This window comes from Ceratotherium simum, chromosome 9, assembly GCF_057802395.1.
Source record: "Ceratotherium simum simum isolate JZ-2026a chromosome 9, ASM5780239v1, whole genome shotgun sequence".
Classification (NCBI taxonomy): Eukaryota; Metazoa; Chordata; class Mammalia; order Perissodactyla; family Rhinocerotidae; genus Ceratotherium; species Ceratotherium simum.
This window is the reverse complement of record NC_141908.1, coordinates 28,860,264-28,873,572: the sequence shown is the minus strand read 5'-3', so window position 1 is coordinate 28,873,572 and position 13,309 is coordinate 28,860,264.

The window sequence follows — 13,309 nt, the reverse complement described above, 5'->3', positions numbered from 1 at the left end:
TAATTTTTGACCTTTATTCTTTTTAATATAGGCATTTTATATTATAAATGTCCTTCAAAGCACTACTTTCAGTGCCTTCCACAATTTTTGATGTTGTCTTTTCATTTCAATTTAGTTTAATATATTTTTACATTTTTCTTGAGACTTCTTCTTTGACCTACTTGTTACTTAGTAGTATATTATTTAGTCTCCAAATATTTTGGGATTTCCAACAATCTTTTTTTGTTATTGATTTCTAATTTAATTCCATTGTGGTCTGAGAACATCCTTTGTATTATTTATATACTTTTAAATTTGTTCAAATGTGGTGCATGGTCCAGAATATAGTCTATCTTGGGGAATGTTCCATGTAAACTTGGGAAGAATGTGTATTCTATTGTTGTTGAGTGAAGTGTTCTTTCTATACATGTCAAATAGATCAAGTTGATTAAGGCTCCTGTTCAGGTCAACTACATTCTTACTGATTTTATGCCTGATTGATCTATCAATTACTAGAAGAGGAGAGTTGATGTCCACAATGATAATAGTTGATTTTTCTATTTCTCCTTACAGTTCTATCAGTTTTTGCCTCAGATATTTTGATGCACTATTATTAGGTACATACATGCTAGGGATTTTTATTTCTTCTTGGCGAACTGACCTCTTTTTTATTATTTAATGCACATCTTTTTTTTTTTTTTTTTTTTTTGTGAGGAAGATCAGCCCTGAGCTAACATGCGTGCTAATCCTCCTTTTTTTGCAGAGGAAGACCGGCTCTGAGCTAACATCTATTGCCAATCCTCCTCCATTTTTTTTCCCCCCAAAGCCCCAGTAGATAGTTGTATGTCATAGTTGCACATCCTTCTAGTTGCTGTATGTGGGACGCGGCCTCAGCATGGCCGGAGAAGCGGTGCATCAGTGCGCTGCGGGGATCCAAACCCCGGCCGCCAGTAGCAGAGCACACGCACTTAACCGCTAAGCCACCAGCCGGCCCCTAATGCACTTCTTTATCCTTGATAAATTTCCATGATCTGAAATTTGTCTTCTCTAAAATTAATACAGCTACTCCAGCTTTCCTTTGATTAATGTTAGCATGATTTGTCTTTCTATATCCCTTTTCTTTAAATCTATCTAAGACCTTATATTTAAATTGGGTTTTTCATAGATAACATATAGTTGGGTCTTATTTTTATATCCACTCTGATAATCTCTGTCTTTAATTGGTATATTTAGGCTGTTCCCATTAAAAGTAATTATTGATATAGTTGGATTAACATCTACCATGTTTGTAATTCTCTTGTATTTATTGCACTTGTTCTTTGTTTCTTCTTCTTTTCCTCCTCCTCCTCCTCACCCCCCTCTTCCTCTTCCTCTTCTTCCTCCACCAGCACCTCCTCCTCCTCATCCTCCTCCTCTTTCTTCTTTATCTTCTTCTAATTCTCTTTTGCCTTCTCTGGTTTTAATTGAGCATTTTGTATGATACCATTTTCTCTCCTCTCTTAGCATATCTACTATACTCTCTATAAAAAAAATTTTAGTGATTGTTTTAGAGTTTGTGTTCTATATTTACAAATATTTTAAGTTTATAATCAAATAACACTATACTGCTTCATGGATGACACAGATACCATGTAACAGAGTATTACCAGTTCTTCCCTCCCATGACTTATGAAGTTGCTGTCATTCAGCTATTATTTATTATAATCATCCAATACATTGTTATTGTTCTTACTTTAAACAAATAATTACCTATTAGTTCAATTAAGAAAGAGAAAATTTTAAAATATTACTTTACCTTCATTTATTTCTTCTCTGATATGCTTATTTTGTTTATGTATATCTGAGTTTCTGGCCTACATCATTTTCCTTCTCCCTGGAAAATTTCTTGTAATGTTTCTTGAGGGCATGTCTGCTGGTGATAAGTTCTCTCAGTTTGTGTTTATCTGAGAAGGTCTATTTCTCCTTTACTTTTGAAAGATATTTTCACTGGATATACAATTCTAGGTTGATGGGTTCATTTTTTTTTTTAACACTTTAAATTTACTATACTCTCTTCTTACATGCATGGTTTTTGACAAGAAGTCCAATATGATTTTTATCCTTATTCCTCTATGAGTAAGGTATTTTCTTACTCTGGCTGCTTTCATATCTTCTGTTTGTCTTTGATTTTCGGTATAGTCATGGGCTGCATAATGATGTTTCAGTCAACAATGGATCGCATATATGATGGTGATCCCGTAAGATTATAATGGAGCTGAAAAATTCCTATGGCCTAGTGACGTCATAGCCATTGTAACGTCATAGTGCAATGCATTATTCACATGTTTGTGGTGATGCTGGTGTAAACAAACCTACTGTGCTGCCAGTGGTATAAAAGTATAGCACATACAATTATGTACAGTACATAATACTTAATAATGATAATAAACTACTATGTTACCAGCTTATGTATTTACTATACTACACTGTTTATCATTATTTTAAAGTGTACTCTTTCTACTTATTAAAAAAAGTTTACTGTAAAAAATATGCCATATTACACCAGCAGCCTCATACATCTTGTGCTTACTGCATCTCTTGACTGCATTATTTTCTCTTGCATTTGATTTAATCTTGTGTTGTTTTGTTCATCACAGTCCCCAAGCATACAAAAATCCACTGCTAATATTGCCTGTAAGAGGCTACATCGAGTTATTGACCTGGAAACAAAATTTAAAGTGATTAAGGACTGCAAAGGTGGAAAATCAGTGATAGTTATTGGTCGCTGGTCAGGCAGGTCCCATTCTACCACAGCTACAATCTTGAAGAACAAGAACAAAGTGACAGAAACTGCTAAAGGACCTGCTGTATGGAAGGCAATGAGTTAACAAAACTTCAAGAAGGGCCTATCTTAGACATGGAGAAACTTCTAATGACTTGGATTGAAGACCAGACACAGAGGCATATCCCTCTCAGCACCACGACAATCATGGCCAAAGCAGAAATTTATTTGCAACGTTGAAAGAAAAGGCTGGACCCAAATATGATGTTGAATTTACTGCTAAATTCATACTCTGTGTGGTTTAAATGATTCAAGGATTGTTATTCATTACATAATGTGAAAGTGAGTGGTGAGTCTGTGAGTGCTGATGAGAAGGCAGCTAAAGAATTTTTGGAAACTCTAGATGAGCTGATTGTGGAGGAAAATTACTTGCCAGAGCAAATATTCAAGATAGATGAAAACTCTCTATACTGGAAATGGATGCTTGAAAGGACTTTCTTCCATAAGCAAACTGAGTCAATGCCAGGTTGCAAGGCTTTTAAGGACAGGATAATGGTTTTGCTTTGGGGCAATGTTGCAGGCTACAAATTGAAACCCTCTGTGATCTGGCACAATAATAATCCCAGGGCCTTAAAGCATATTAATAAGCACACACTTCCAGTGTACTATGGGAGCAATAAGAATTCATGAATGACCCAGCTCCTCTTCCAAGATGCCCTTCTGAATTTCTATGCCAGCAAAATGGAAGAGTACTATTTGGAGAATAACATACCTTTCAAAATTTTGCTTATTATTGATAATGCTCCTGGACATCCTCCTTTTATTGATGATCTTCATCCCAATATCAAACCAGTGTTTCTCCCTCCATGTGCCACCTCTTCGATCCAACTAACGGATCAAGCAGTTTTTAAGGCCTACTACCTGAGGAGGACCATCGGCTAGGCTATTGCTGCAACTGAGGAAGACACTGAGAAGACACTGATGCTATTCTGTGAGGATTACAACATGTATGACCACATCAAGAATCTTGCTTGGGCTTGGGGTGGTGTCACCAAGGAGTGTATAAATGGCATCTGGAAAAAGACACTCAAGAGTTTCGTCCTTGACTTCAAAGGATTTGCCAAGGATGAGGATGTTACAAAAATCAACAAGGCTGTCGCTGAGATGACAAACAGCTTTCATCTGAGTTTGGATGAGGATAAGGTTGAAGATTTCCTGAAGCTGGTTCCTGTGGAATTGACTAATGAGGAGCTGTTGGAGCTGGAACAGGAACTCATAGATGAAGAAGATGTGAGAGAAAAGAAAACTGCAGGGGAAGAGAAAGAAGAACCCCCAAGAAAATTCACAGTGAAGAGTTTAGCAGAAGCTTTTGCAAACCTCAAGAAGCTCCTCAAAAAAGTTTGAAATGTGAACCCCAACACTGAAGGGTTTTCATTAACAGAAAGACATGTTCATACTGTGTTATCTGTCTACAAGCAAATTTATGATGAGAAAAAGAAACAAACCAAGCAAACGAGCATGGACATATTTCTGAAAAGAGTGACAGCTCCTCAAGAAGAGCCTCAGGCAGGTCCTTCAGGAGGTGCTCCAGAAGAAGACATTGTTATCACAGGAGATGACAGCTCCATGTGTGTTACAGCCTCTGAAGACCTTCCATTGGGACAAGATGTGGAGGTGGAAGCCAGTCATGATGATGATTCTGAGCCTGTGGAGGCCTAGGCTAAAGTGTGTGTTTGTGTCTTCGTTTTTAAGCAAAATGTTTAAAGAGTAAAAAAAAATTTAAATTAGAAAAAAGCTTATAGAATAAGGATATAAAGGAAGAAAATATTTTTGTACAGTTGTGCAATGTGTTTGTGTTTTAAGCTAAGTGTCTCATTACAAAAGAATCAGAAAGTTAAAAAAAGTAAAAAGTTTACCAACTAAAATGTTACAGTAAACTAAGGTTAATTTATTGAAGAAAGAAAAATATTTTTTTATGAATTTAGTGTAGCCTAAGTGTACAGTGTTTATAAAGTCTATAGTCCTAGGCCTTCACGTTCACTTACCACTCACTCACTGACTCACCCAGAGCAACTTCCAATCCTGTAAGCTCTCTTCATGGTAAGTGCCCTACACAGATACACTAGGTTTTATCTTTTATACCATATTTCTACTGTACTTTTTCTTTTTTTTTTTTTGGTGAGGAAGATTGTCCCAGAGCTAACATCTGTGCCAATCTTCTTCTATTTTTTATATGGGACACCACAATAGCATGGCTTGATGAACAGTGTGCAGGTCCACGTCTAGGACCTGGACCTGCAAATCCCAGGTTGCTGAAGCAGAGTGTGTGAACTTAACCACTGTGCCACCAGGCTGGCCCCTTTACTGTACCTTTTCTATGTTTAGATACACAAATATTTACCATTGTGTTACAATTGCCTACAGCATTTCAGTGCAGTAACACGCTATACAAGTTTCTAGCCTAGGAGCAATAGGTTATACCATATAGCCGAGATGTGTAGTAGGCTATACCATGTAGGTTTTTGTAAGTGCACTCTGATGTTCACATAGTGATGAAATTGCTTAACGACACATTTCTCAAAACACATCCCCAGCATTAAGCAATGCATGACTGTAGTTTGAATATGATATACTCAGGTGTAAATTTTTTGTTACTTATCTTGCTTTATCTCTGAGCTTTCCGGATATATGATTTGGTGTCTGTCATTAATTTTGGAAAATTCCTGGCCATTATTACTTGAAATATTTCTTCTGTTTTGTTATCTTCCATTATTCTAATTGCACACATGTTGTACCTTTTGAAATTGTCCCACAGTTCCTGTAGAACATCTTCTGTTTTTATTCTTTTTTTCATCTTCATTAGATTTTAGGAAATTTCTATTGACATGTCCTGAAGTTCACTGATTCTTTCCTTGGCTTTGTCCAGTTTGCTGATGAGTTCATCAAAAGCATTCTTCATTTCTCTTACAGTGTTTTGGATGTCTAGCTTTTTTTTTTTAATTCTTTCTTGGTGTTTCCATCTTTCTGCCTATATTATCCTATTCTGTTCTTACATGTTGTCTACTTTTTAATTAGAGCCCTTAATATATTAATCATACTTACTTGAAATTCCCTATCTGCTAATTATACCACTGTGTCATATCTAGGACAGTTCTAATGTTTGCTTTGTCTCTTAAGACTGTGTTTTTTTCTTTTTTGTTTTTTGTTTTGTTTTTTTGTGAGGAAGATCGGCCCTGAACTAACATCTGCCAATCTTCCTCTTTCTTTTTGCTGAGGAAGACTGGCCCTGGGCTAACATCTATGCCCATCTTCCTCTACTTTATATGGGATGCCACCACAGCCTGGTTTGACAAGCGGTGTCTCGGTGCATGCCCGGAATCTGAACTGGCGAACCCCGGGCCGCCGCAGCGGACCGTGCGCACTTAACCACTTGTGCCACCGGGCCGGCCCCAAGACTGTGTTTTTTCTTGTCTTTGATGTGTCTTGTAATTTTTGTTGAAAGCTGGGCATGTTTACCACATAATAGGAACTGAGGTACATAGACCTTTAGTGTGAGGTTTTATGTTAATATGGTTAGGAGTTGGGCTCTGTTTAAATGTTTGCAGTCTGTACTTGTCTGAGGTTCCAATTTTCTCTTCTTGTTCTTGTTTTTTTCCTCTTCTGTTGCCTTAGGGTTTCCCTTAATATTTCTTAAGTAGAATATGTGTCTTGCAGTTCTTTTAGCTGTAATCCACTGTTATTAGTCCACATTAATTCACTGAAGCCCTGTTGATGTGGCTAGGGTGTGGGTGGAGGGGAAGTGTTGTATAATCCTATGATTATGTCTCAGTTCTTTAGTGGGCCTGTGTCCTTTGGTCATCACCTTCACAGGTGTTTCCCTGCTTTTTCCCCCCTCAGGTGATAAAGGAAGGTTTGAGGGTACCGGAATCAGGTAATTTGCCTTCTCCAATGTTGAATAAGCTTCTAAAAAGGTCATTTCCCTTGCGCCTTTGCTATGAAGAAAGCTCTGGATATATTTGAAAATGGTTACTTTCCCACTCTCTTTGCCAGAAATAAGCACATTTTACTTGGCCCTTCACTTGTGAGAACCTGGTAGATTTCCAGGAGGTAAAAGCGACAAAAGTGTGAGAGTCTCCATAAAACTGCAGCCCCAAGATTTTATCACTCTCACAGTGGTCCACATTTTGCCTTCAGCAATTTGTCAAAGTCGTCATTTAAGTGTTCCTAACAGTTTATAGCTCCAGTGGCTTCCACCCAAGGTAAGCTGATCTGATCTTGGCTCTGATTCTCTGTATTCATCTGTCTCTCCAGATTTTGGAGTGGCAGTGTGACCTGTGACCTCTATTTTCTGAGAGGTCTAAGGAAATTCATTGGCTTTCATTTTATTGTCTTTTCTCTTGTTGTAGATGGGAATGACAACTTCCACAATCTTTACATGCCAAAGCTGAAACTGGAAGTGCTGTTACCTTTTCAAAAATTGCTGTTGCCCTTTCACTCTCTCTTTCCTTTTTTGGAATTACAATTATCCATATATTGGACATTTCTCAGTCTTGCATATCTTTTACAGTCCTTGCTATATTTTTAGATTTTTTTTTTCTCTCTTTTTTTCTGGATATAATCTATTTGCCTAAATTGCTAGTAACTAATCCTGTTTTATGTTTTGTTTAATCTGCTGGTAAATCTATCTGTTATATTCTTAATTTTTTGTTCTTGAATTTTTATTTAATTATTTTATTATCGATTTCATGTTTCTGGTGATATTCTTCATCTTGCCTATTATTTCTTGATCATATTAATGTCATTGACTTTTGAGTCCATATCTTAATAGCATCAATATTGTATTTCTTTTTTTTCCTTTACTTTGTTTATTTAGACCTGTGATTTGGTAATTTTTGACCGAATGCCAAACATTGTTTATATACCTCTATAAAAAAAAAAACCCAAAAAACTAGAAATTCCAGATGATATTATTTTCCTCCAGAGATGATTGACTTTTTCTGACAAGTAGTTAAAAGTGGGATAGATCACCTTCACCTACTTAGGACTGATATATTTCAGATCTGAATTTCAGCCCTTCTGAGGTCACAACTGAGAACTTGCATGTCTATATGTGCCGTTCTCTTTGGTCACCATGGCCCTAAACTCCAACTTTTGTTTCAACTGCACTGTGAGACTGTCAAAAGCTCTATTTACATTTTTACCTTTTAGTTGTCCATTTCTGCTTAGGTTTTTAGACTCTCACCTCATGAAACTTACAAATCGGTCAATTCTTGGAGGAGAAAAACAGTACAGGATATTAAACACTTTTTTCTTTGTTTCTTTTTGGATCTTCATTCTTTGAATTTTGACTTTCTTTTCATGGAAATATTTTCCCCCTAGACTTGTGAATTCTTTAGGATTCTCTGATACCTTGCTTTCTGCTTATGCTCTGAGCCCTGAGCCACCTTGGAATTGGAAAATGTCTTGAGGTAAAACATAGTGGGTAATGTTGTACTCACCTCAATGCAAAAAAAAACCCCATTTTCACTTATTTCATTAGTGAATTAGTGTATGACTGCCCCACCTACATTATCATGAAAAGCCTACTTACTTTGTTTAAATTTTTAGAAATAAACTTGCTGTCTCAATGTCATTCCCATAAGCTTTCCACACACGAAGATTTTCATTTAATTTTGTTTTATCTTTTACAGAATTTTACTTAAAGTATTTTCTCTATATTTTATTTTCCTTTATTTTATGCTACCACGAAGTAAGGCATTTTTACTAACACTGGACTTAGAACATTGTGGTTGCAAGGTGAATTTTTTGCAATATATCTTTGTTTTAATCATACTAGTTTGTATCAACATATAAAACTATTATCACTAACTTCTTATAGTCATATTTCAAATATCATCTGCTATAGTGTTTTCTGAATGCACCTAAACAAGATATCTTTAAATGAGGTATGTTATTTCAATTAAAACTCAAGTGAGATCCAGAGTTTTGTGTTCTTTAAAAACAGTGCTAAGTGCTTTTCTAAGAAAATAAAAACAATTGTATTTTTGACCAATGGTTTAATACATTAAAAAATATTGATTTTCCCTTTGTCTCCCAATTATAAAAAATAAAACAGAAAATAAAAGTATTGAGAGTTATTCCCATAAAATTAAAATAATTTAAAATGTCATTGACTTAAATTTTAAAGTGTGTTTCTAAATAAAAACTGAATTTTGATAGAATGAATAATTCAAAGAATGTTAAAGGCTAAGCCATTCAACAAAGTGTTTTAATTAACTGAATTAAAATTATGCATTGAACATGTAAGTAATAAGTTTAATAAAGTTTAATGAAAATTATATATAGTTAGAAATAATTTTTGTTTTTGTTATTTTTAACCTAGAAATACATTAAATATATCCAAATAATAAAAATTATGTGTATTTTATAAAATGCTTTTGAACCAAATTTTGATCTCTAAAATTCATACTTTCTTTCCAAAATTGCCCCTTACTTAATCAAAATGATTTTATTTCTATGTTATATTTTTTGAAGAGCTTACAGTAGTGAATTTTAATAATTTAAATATTTGGATGATGTTTATAGTAAACACAGATACAACATCCTCTGCAAATATATTTTTTGCCAGGCACTGAAAATAATAATTTCTCTAACCTTTATAACTACTCTGAAAGGCACATTTTATCAGCCCCATTTTTGAGAATGTCACAGTTTTTAGATTGTCAAAACTCATACAGCAGGTAAAAGGCAGGAACAGGAGGTCAGGCCAGGTCTCCCTGACTCCCAATTCTCTGTTACTTTCACAGAAAGCAGATATCTTTCCAATGACGTTAGTGGTAATTTGGGAAGCTCAGCAAGATCCTTTCCTGTACATTTTAAGGGATACGAGCCCAGTGAAGATGAAACAGGTGATACTCTTTTTGTTGTTTGCATAAAATATCTAATGCTTCAGAGATTCAAATGAGGCTGTTTCTTGTAATACCTTTGGAACAATTATGCCACCTGCAGTCATTAACTTGAAAGCCTTGAATTTATAAATGCCAGAGTAACATGTGATTTGGGAATGGGAAAAGGTGCAGTGAAATATAACCTTATAGCTCTCTCGTTATTGCATTATATCAATAATATTTGTTGCAATTTATCATTTGGTATGTTGAATATATCTGATAAATGTGATCTTTGATATTTTCAGTATTCTAGTAAGTCTTAAGCCTTTCTGCTGGCCACTCTTTCAAGCCAATGATTATTTTACAAACCAGTTATAAAAGCAATTATCATAGAGTAAAACAAATTAAAAGGTAAGTTTTTCTGTTTGTTTGTTTTTTTGTTTTTGTAAGAGCAAGGAAAGAGAGGGTAATTGTGTTGAAGTTGCTTTAAAATGTGCACATCTAAAATTATCCTGAGTCCCTAAGTGTCTCATCTGCTTTCTAATTTTCTACAAGATGCTTTTAATATTTTGAGATTTATATTAAACCACAGGGGTCTGAAAGATTTCAGGAACTCTTGCATATGCATCAGAGATAAACAATCAATTAAATTAATAAAGGAAAATCACAATTTAAATGTTAATTGCTGTAAATTTCGCTGCTATTCCTTTAACTATAGCTCTTAGTTTTCTAATTCTAGCTCAGAAATTACACTGATACACCCACACGGAAGTAGCTGTCACATTCTAACTTTCTCTTCAGATTCTAGTCATATGTGAAAGTTCTAAATTTTGGTCACAATCATCTAGCTGCTTTAAATAACAGCAATTTAGTAATTTTGGGAACCTGCTTTTTTTTCTCACTACAAAATGAAATACTAAAATCTCAATGATGTGGACGATTTCTCTTCTATTTATATAAGCTTTATTGCTTGGAATGTTAATGCTACAAACTAATAGAACTATAGGGAACTATTCAAACTAATTTAATTTTAAAACAAAACTGTGCTGTCAATGAAATGTCATTAATACCACATTGCCAAGGGAAGTGTAACTCTAAGTAAAGATCCCAAATACTGAATTCAGATATGTCGTTTCATTTACATCTTGTCTCCAATCAATTTTTCTCCTTTCCGAAAAGAAAACTTTGAAAACCCATTACCACATTATTTAAGCTATTCTTTATATCATTTAAAATAAAATATAACGATACTATTCTTTTCTGAGCAAAATTTAATTTCTCATGAGTACAGTCTTCATCAAGACAAAACTTGACTCAAAATACAGTTAAAGAACAAAGAAAAAGATACAGCCAAGATAAACTAGACTCTCTGGAGTGTTTATTTATGTTCTACACCTAAATTCTGCAATATTCCCTAGGTGGCCAGATACCCCAGTCATTCTAAACAAAACATCTCCTGTGATGCAAAAGGATGAATGCAAATGACAGAATATTCTTATTGAAGCAAGCTGCAGAGACCTTCTTCTACATTGTCTCTGCTGTGGGAGGTAAAATCAGCACTAATGGCCATATCTATTTAATAAAGCATCTGATATACGGCAATACAGTACACAGTCGGTGCAGAAGAAGAATATCAAACCTGGGATCTACCTGAAGGAGACTTTTTAGAATAACATGGAGGAGCCTTTCCATATTTAATTTTTATAGGTAGAAATAGTTTACATAAATTAAAATATATATATATTTTATTTTTAATCCATATTTCAAAGAACGTGACTGAAAATAACAATACCATCTGAGAACATAGCATCTTTCTAGTACAATTCAAAATACTCTCCAGATATCATAATCCATCGGTCACTATGATAAAAAATGACTTTCATGTATATTAGTTTCATTGATTATAAAGGCAAGTAATGTAAAAAAAGGAAACGAGCAGTGGGTAAAGTTTAGCTAGGAACAACCCTAAGATTTCTTCTTCTTTATAGCAAAATAAATGACTTTTCAAACATTTTAATTAAACTATATTATAAATATAGAAAAGTATACTCATTTAGTGCATACTTGCTGAATTTTCACACACCAAATACATACATGTAATCAATACATGGATCACTAACACTCCTTTTTAAAATGGGATATTAGAATTTCCTGTGAGGTCCTAAAAGACATAGAAACTCTTCAAACTCCAAAATAGTTGCCTGGTTACCGACGAATTATAACTTAACGTGAATTGAGAATTTCTTCCCCCTCAATATCTTCCATTTTTTTGGTAGAGAAATGATGTTAAATGTAAGAAAGCCATTTAAATTGCCAAAAGACAATAAGAAGTAAGGGGCTTCATAGATTGGAAATGTTTCCAATTTAATTATCCAAATTTTATGATTCTGCCCATGTTTTCAGGACTAGCAATCAAAGCCAGAAAGATCACCTTCCATGTAGAGACAGCTGATGTTGAAAACTAAGGCAGAAGTAACTGAAACAAATTCAAACATGTAGGAGGGACAAGTCACAAATAATTTGGAACTGGCTAGATCTGTCATTAAATTATACATAGACATAACTACAGTATTAAATAACTACTGAGATAAACCAGGCCCGAAGAAGTTGATTGTGTAAAGATTTTGAATCCAGAAGAATGTGGTTTGGAATTCCAGCTCTGTCGTTTACTGGCTGTGTATCCTTGGAGTTTAGTTTCCTCGACTGCGAGGCAAGAAAAGTTGGAATGTGGTTGGATGGAGATTGCTTAGCACGGTGTAAGAGATTGACATGTTTTACACACACTTATACTAACTTCTACATCCCTCTCTCCACACACACACATCACGTACATCCTTGGGTCGGTTTCAAACTTGCATGTTTAAAGGAAATCTCTTAACTGAGAATAAGAAAATAGTCTTGAGCAAAAAATTCTTCCTCAAGTCTTAAGTACTAATCACTGGATCTAATCTCATAGTAGCCGCAATGCCAGAAATCTCAACTAGGAACTTTCATTTAATCAAGAACTTAAAATATCTCTTGGGTCTTACTTTTAGATGGTTTATATTTTCCAGACAACCATCAATAAACAGGATTCCCTCAATCATAGCACTCAGTATAAAATGTAAGACAGTTTTCACTGCTGCTACTTTTTTTTGAATGACTATCTTATATGAAAATGGAACAGAAGAAATTCAGGTTTCATAAGAGCATAAACTATGTCCTAGCTCTTGCTTACAGGAGGTAGCTGAAAGTTCACTTAGCTCATGAATTCTATTTAAGTAATCCATTTATAGTAGATACCCAAATACTGACTATTTTGACGAATAACTTTGAGGTAGTCTAAATTTTACATCTCACCCTCTAAGTCCTCCACCCACTTCTCATCTCATATACTATTCTAGTATAGTTTATGACAGTATTTTGTTTGATTTACCACTTATTTTCAACAACTGAACTAGAGTTTGAAATATCCAATTTTCCATCCAATTGTAATTTGAAAGATAGAGGATTTGTAGGAAGGATCTATATTCTCAAACAAAATTTTCTTCATATCCACCCACACACAGAGGCATATTTAAGATAAGGCACATCTTTCTGTTAACTACTTTCCTAGCACCCTGTTGCTTTGGATCATTAATCACAATTAAATAGTAAATTAAATTAACTATGTAAATATTGGTTTAGTGACTGACTTCCCCAC